At 42.7% G+C, this 6341-nt stretch overlaps 1 non-coding gene across 1 annotated transcript; it reads left to right on the forward strand.

The window, feature by feature from the left end:
- Window positions 1-5922: 5922 nt before the first annotated feature.
- LOC142452072 (U6 spliceosomal RNA) lies at window positions 5923-6029 on the forward strand. The gene has a single exon (XR_012785135.1). It is a non-coding gene; the product is annotated as a U6 spliceosomal RNA (small nuclear RNA).
- Window positions 6030-6341: the final 312 nt, after the last annotated feature.

Raw genomic sequence — 6341 nt, forward strand, 5'->3', positions numbered from 1 at the left:
TTCAATGGCGGCTTTGTCAGAAGTGGATAGGCAGGCCTTTCTTCCTACATGTCATTGATGAAATGGAATCTCCAAACTGTCGGTTAGCAGCTGAATTCAGCAACCAGGTGCAGCCCCCGCCCCCTGCCCCCAGAAGTCCTATACAAAATATATTGCTTGGCGTATGTCATTGTTGTTAGGTGCCATTGAGTCCATCCGGACACACAGCGACCCCCTGCACCACAGAAAGAAGCGCTGCCCAGTCCTGTGCCATCCACACAATTGTTGCTGAGCCCATTGTTGCAGCCACGGTGCCAGTCCATCTCGGTGAGGTCTTCCTCTCCTTCGCTGCCCCTAACATGATGTCTTATCCTTCCTAACATGATGTCCTATCCTTCCTAACATGATGTCCTATCCTTCCTAACATGATGTCCTATCCTTCCTAACATGATGTCCTTCTCCAGGGACTGGTCTCTCCTGACAACATGCCCAAGTATGGCACATAGAGGGTGCTTAATGCTTTCATGGAGCACTACTGGCTGCTAACAAAAGTTCAGAGGTTTGAACCCCCACCTGCTCCTGGAGAAAGATGAGGCAGTTTGTTCTATGTTTTCAATCTCAGAAACCATAGAGGGCAGATCTCTATCCAACAAGCTCACTCTGAGCCTGAGTCAGTTCTATGGTTGCGGGTTTTCTTGGTTCTAATGTCTTTTGGAATGATTTAATTACACTGTTTTCTACCACAAAATGACACAAGTGTGTCTCAATAATTGCACAAAGGCTTTTCTGAGATAAACTCTTGCTAACCATCTGACTTGGAAGACAGCCATAGCATTTCATTGATCCATTAAGCTTTCATTAAACATGGAAGGAGAGCCAAGCAGGATGAAAAGAAACAGCATGTAACCCTACAGAAAGAAAATGAAATTTGACTTGGAAATGAGTGATCCTTTCATGCATTTCATTTGCATCATGCTATTTTCCTATCAAAACTTGGGTACTTCTGATAAATTGTCATGCTAACAAAGGAGTGGAAAGGCAGCCACGGGGCACAGCAATAAGACTGTGACTATAAACCAGGATTAAGGCACCACCTTGCTGAAACAGTACAGTCAGAACAGACATGACTTTGTAAGATTGGGGTGCACTGGAACAATAACCAGGATGGGAGCCATCACAGGCCTCGTCCCTGGAATGGGAGTCAGATGGGGAGCAGTGGGGCTTTTCAGGAGCCTGCTGCAGGAGATTGGATCATCATTTTTGTAACTCTGACCATCAAGAGATTTGGCTCTTATGCAATGGGCATGCTGCTCTTGTTTTCTAAGGTGGGGGCTAAGTTTCTAGCAATGTGCTGACCTACCCATCATTTTAAAATTCTGCTTATCATGCTGGTAGATCCACATTTTCCTTTCTGGCTTCTCTTCATCGGCCATGACTGAGCCAGGAAGAACTGGTCCAAACCCTGCCTTAAACAAAGCAGGTGACCTTGACGCTTCCTGTAAGGCTTGTTTGTCATGTGTTGGGCATGGAAGAAGAGTTCCAGTCCTGGAGGGTGGCCACCTCATTTGCCTGGACCTGTCTTTAGTGTTGACTGTAGAAGGCTGAATTTTCTTTCATCTCGCACAATAATTGAGGTATGAAGAAGAGCACAGTCAAGAAAATGTCTTTCCTAAAGACTATTTTACACATCCTCTTCCTCAAAGTCCTTTCCTCTAGAAAGTGCAGGCTCAAGGGCCCCTTGGAGATGGCTAATTAGAATCACACCTAAAGGAACAAATCTCTCATGGCAGGAGTCACAGCTGTCAGAAATTCAGAATAAAATCTCCATGTTTCACTATGGGACAAATTGCCTTTCTGTTCCCTTTGACAGATGGCTTGGTGTGCATCTCACACTTGTTCTTCGAATGAACGTGTAATTATCTGGTCTTGTTTACAGCAACAAAGGTCAGGTTCCTTAGCGGCTATTAATAACCACAGTGATAAGAGAAGTCTTGCAGCTCACCCCACGAGCCCTGCCTTTCCCTGATTTCAACCTTGTGATCATTTTCATGGTGCCCAACTTGGGCCCTACCAAGTTTTTAATGACTGCGTATCCATGGTAATGGCCCCTCTCAGCCAATTCTCCTCTTACTAAACCAGACCATTATGCATTACAAAGGCGTCCCCTTGGCCTCTGAGGACTCAAACATGTTCTCTTAGAGTAAGGAAGGGAAATGCATCTCATGTCTTGACTCTGCTAGGGAGCCTCAAGGAACAGGACAAGGAAGTCCCGGTGACTCAAGGACACGCTCCATAGTGGCAGTCTCAAGTTTGAGGCCAGGTGTCAAGCTAACAATGCAGACAATTAACTTCATTCTGAGAAGAAAACATAGTAAGCTACTAGAATATGTTTCTCTCGGCTATTGGCTATTCTAGTTTCTGAGTGGCTGGGGACAGAAATTACTTCAATTTCATATTTCTCTCTAGACGTATGAACTTATCACATTAGCTTAGAATTACTACACCCTGTCCTAGATGTCACTCAAAGGGATGTTCCTTTAATATTTATAGCAATCTTAGAATATTGCTCCTACTCTTGTCCCCATTCTTAAGAAACCCAATACACAGAGTTAAGAAACTTGTCCGGAGTCACACAGTTAATAAATGACCAAAATGGCTGCTGCTGGCTCCCCAACCAACTCCATGATTGCTAGCCCATTTAAAGCCAGAGCAATCCAGAAATGAGGACCATCTGACCCCCTCTGTGGGGCTCTGTCTCCCAAAATAGGAGCACCATTTATGATCCATGCTGTATCAAGGGAAAGTATATACATTGTAATAAGTCTGAGGGGGTGATCTGATCCCACGTTTGAAAAGGTAAAGTTAACCCTTCCAAGAAAGGAAAATAAGTCATTGTTCATTTATCAATCACCTCCAATAAACATCTAATGTAAAATCTATTATAACTGGTTATCTTTTACAGATGAACACTCAGAATAGTTAGTCAAGTAACTAACAATCACATAGTCAAGATCACCTAAATAGTTAAGTGGGCATAACAACACTTACTTCAAGTTACCAACTGTGGTGGTTAGAATTTATGTTAACTTGTATTTGTGTCGGGGTAAAGTCTCACCTGTCAATCAGGAAACAGCCTGATGATGCCTCCTGGGAGGTGTGGCCTTTTAATATGAGAGAAACTTCTCTTTCCGCAAGTTTGCCTCCCTGCATGCTGAGACTCTGTACCTATCTCCAAGGGTAGCCCCATGTGGGCTGCCTGACCTGGGAGCTACTGGTGCCCTGTCGGGGTTCCACCGACCTGGATCCACATGTCTTTGCAACCAACAGCCTGTGATCTCCCTGCTTCTTGCTTCACCTTTCTTCAGCTACATGAGTGTAAGAGAAAGCTGGCTAGCGTTGGACCTGTTGACTTGAATTGGACAGGGCTGGGCTGCCTTCAAAATGAAACTGCTTCCTGATATGAAGTTCTCCCTTATACACAGGAGTGCCATTAGTTTTATCTAGACCATCCAGTCTAACACATCAACCTTTGTCCTTAGACAAAGTGCTTAAATTTTAATAAACATTACACAAAACCCAAAAAATAAAAGGGAAAAAAAAGAGAGGGAAGGAAGGAAGGAAAAAATAAAGGAGACATAAGGAAGTTTCTATGTTCAAGGGAATTGGGGAAATAGTTGATAACTCAGATTATATATATTGTTTAACCACAGAATTTCTCAGAGATGTTAACTCTGTACATTAATGTACATTATGAAGATGCAGTGTGAAAAATATTGTAAATTAATTTCACCATAAAATTATTTTCCCTCTGTGTTAGACAGGGTTCTCTAGAGAGACAAAACCAGATTGCTAATATATATATATATATTACAATAAATGAACAGTTAAATTATATACAGGTAGATAGATACATAATACATAAATGAACAGTTAAATTATAAAGCAGTACAAATGGCTCAGTGCAACTCACTCCCATGAGAGAGTTGTGAGACATTGGCAGTCCTTCAAGTGTCGAGAGCTGCCAGGTCGTCCTCTGTAGAGAGATCCAGGCTATCCCGGCACAGGCAGCAAACAGCAAGGCAGGTTACCAACTGTCAGCCAGGTCACCAACAGTCAGTCCCCAAATCAAGAGATGCAAATTCCAATTGTGTGGTGAAGCAGGTCTTAAAGGAACCTCAAATTACAGTGACACAGTCCATGGGTTAGATGTCCCACAGGTAGTGTGGCTTGCAAATTGAGACACAGAACAAGCAAGGCAGCCACACACTGGTCCATTGATCAAAGAGCGAGAGACAAGAAAGGCAAGGCATTTATCTCCCCGCCCTTCAATTAATCCCATATGTGTTTATCGTCCAGGCTGGCACAATAAACTAACTACCTCACACACATGCCCCAGATTTGGGGGGAATAATGTTATAGGAAGTACTGTTACGGAATGAATTGTGTTGTGAATACTGATCACCATACTTGTGAATAGAATTCCCTTTTGGGAATAGAGATTTCCTTGCTCTGTTACTAAAGCCAGAATGGGGTAGGGAGTGTTTTCAGTCAGTCATCTTTGAAATATAAACTAACCAGGGAGGCACAGCTCTCTTCAGGGTTAGCAAGTTCATATGTGACTGGTTGCCGTTCAGTATTGTTATTGTGAGGTGCGCTCTTGAGGAGCGTCTGCCTCACAGCAACCACATGCACCACAGAAGCACACACTGACACCATTCTTACAACGGCTGCTATGTTAGAGCCCATTGTTGCAGCCACTGTGCCAAGCCATCTCTTTGAGTGCCCGCCCTCTCTTCACTGTCCTCCATTCCTTTCCCAGGGACTGGCTTGGTCATAAGTGCAAAGAATGTGAGAAAAAGTCCAACTATCCTGGCTGCGCAGGAGCATTCGACTGTATCCCTTTTTAAAAAAATCAGTTTATTAGGGGCTCATGAAATTCTTATCACAAACCATACATACATCAATTTTGTAAAGCACATTTGTACATTCATTGCCCTCATCATTCTCAAAACATTTACTCTCCACCTAAGCCCCTGGCATCAGGTCCTCATTTTTCCACCTCCTCCCCACTACCCCTCCCTCATGAACCCTTGATAATTTATCAATTATTAGTTTGTCATATCTTGCCTGTCCAATGTCTCCCTTCACCCATTTTTCTGTTGTCCGTCCCCCAGGGAGGAGGTCACATGCAGATCCTTGTAATCGGTTCTCCCTTTCCAACCCACCCTCCTTCTACCCTCCCAGTATTGCCACTCACGCCACTGGTCCTGAAGGGATCATCCATCTAACTGTATCACTTTATAAGGTGATAGGCAAGCAATAACTCTTTTGAGTGGGAAAACCCTTTACAATCATGGATTAGGGAAGTTGGATGCTTATTTGTGCTCACACAACAAAGGATATGGAGATAACAGACAAGTGCTGTTGTAAGAAACAAAGGATTACATCAATGTATCTGGGTTTTTGTCTTGTTGGATGCACTAACCTTGGCAAATAAAAGTTTTCTTATCTTTCAAGATGACTGCTGCGTTCCAAGCCAAAAAAAAAAAGTGGGAAAAGCAAAGAGCAACAGCAAACGCTTTTTAAGTTTATAATTTTTTCTTGGGAAGTCATTATTTTACCATAGATTTTTTAACCTTTCATTCTATTAGTCTGAATTAGGTAATGTGGCCATCAATGTCTATCAAATAACCTTTAAAAGATTAAAAGATCCAAATTCTTTGTTCTTTAGCTGTGTATACTGCTCCCAGAAACAAAAAAAAGAAAAGAAAGAAAGAAAAGTAGTATGTTCTAAAAGTGGAAAGTAGATTTGGGGTCACCATAAGACAAAATCCACCTGATGACAACTCACAACATTAGATTTGGGAAAGAATCTGCCAATGTCAACTGCAGGCAACTAGTTTCTTCAAATTTGGTATGTACTTATAAAAAGTTGGCAAACTCGTGCTCATTTTGGCAGAACATATACTGAAATTGAAATGATACAGAGAAAATTAGCATGGCTCCTACACAAGGATGACATGCAAATTATTTTGCTGGCATTCCATGATGCTCACCTTCCTGACACAATCGCTGAAGACAAATGGGTACATAAGCAAATGTGGTGAAGAAAGTTGATGGTGCCTGGCTATCAAAAGATATAGTGTCTGGGGTCTTAAAGGCTTGAAGGCAAACTAGCGGCCATCTAGCTCAGAAGCAGCCAAGCTCACATTGAAGAAGCACACCAGGCTGTGTGATCAGAAGGTGTTGAAGGGATCAGGTATCAGGCATCAAGGAACAAAAAATCATATCATTGTGAATGAGGGGGAGTGCAGATTGGGCACCCAAAGCCTTTTCTGTGGGCAAATGGACATCCCCATACA

The sequence above is a fragment of the Tenrec ecaudatus genome, chromosome 6 (genome assembly GCF_050624435.1).
Source record: "Tenrec ecaudatus isolate mTenEca1 chromosome 6, mTenEca1.hap1, whole genome shotgun sequence".
Classification (NCBI taxonomy): Eukaryota; Metazoa; Chordata; class Mammalia; order Afrosoricida; family Tenrecidae; genus Tenrec; species Tenrec ecaudatus.